Source organism: Nomia melanderi, unplaced genomic scaffold, assembly GCF_051020985.1.
Source record: "Nomia melanderi isolate GNS246 unplaced genomic scaffold, iyNomMela1 scaffold0014, whole genome shotgun sequence".
NCBI classification, from domain to species: domain Eukaryota; kingdom Metazoa; phylum Arthropoda; class Insecta; order Hymenoptera; family Halictidae; genus Nomia; species Nomia melanderi.
The window spans coordinates 9574831-9575785 of NW_027475130.1; positions in this window are offsets into that span (position 1 = coordinate 9574831).

The following is a 955-nucleotide window of genomic DNA, read 5'->3' on the forward strand; positions in this document are numbered from 1 at the left end:
CCCATGAGACTGTGGTTTTCTCGGCCCCTGGTGGTCCGAGGTCGTTGCCGCTGCACAGATTCATGCGCCAGGGCCTCCTACAGAAAATGCACATTGATTTATTGGGCTATCTGTAATAGCACCCGAGATATCACCACATATATATCGGATTTTTCCCTGACCCTGAGTGTCCGGCCCCATGAGACGGTGGTTGTGTCGGCCCCTGGTGGTCGGAGGTCGTTCCCGCTGCACAGATGCATGCGCCAGGGCCTCCTGCAGATAATTCACTTTGGTTTATTGCGCTATCTCTAATAGCACCCAAGATATCACCAGATATATATTGGATTTTTCCCTGACCCTGAGTGTCCGGCCCCATGAGACGGTTGTTTTCTCGGCCCCTGGTGGTCCGACGTCGTTCCCGCTGCACAGATGCATGCGCCAGGGCCTCCTGCAGATAATTCAATTTGGTTTATTGCGCTATCTGTAATAGCACCCGAGATATCACCAGATATATATTGGATTTTTCCCTGACCCTGAGTGTCCGTCTCCATGAGACGGTGATTTTCTCGTCCCCTGGTGGTCCGACGTCGTTCCCGCTGCCCAGATTCTTGCGCCAGGGCCTCCTACAGACAATGCACTTTGGTTTATTGCGCTATCTGTAATAGCACCCGAGATATCACCAGATATATGCTGGATTTTTACATGACCTTGGGTGACGGATTCCGAATATCTGTAATTTTCTCGGCCACTGGTGGTCCGAGGTCGTTCCTGCGGCACAGATTCATACGCAAGGGCCTCCTACAGACAATGCACTTTGGTTTATTGCGCTATCTGTAATAGCACCCGAGATATCACCAGACATATATTGAATTTTTCCCTGACCCTGAGTGTCCGGCTCCATGAGACGGTGATTTTCTCGGCCCCTGGTGGTCCGAGGTCCTTCCCGCTGCACAGATTCATTCGCCTGGGCCTCCTA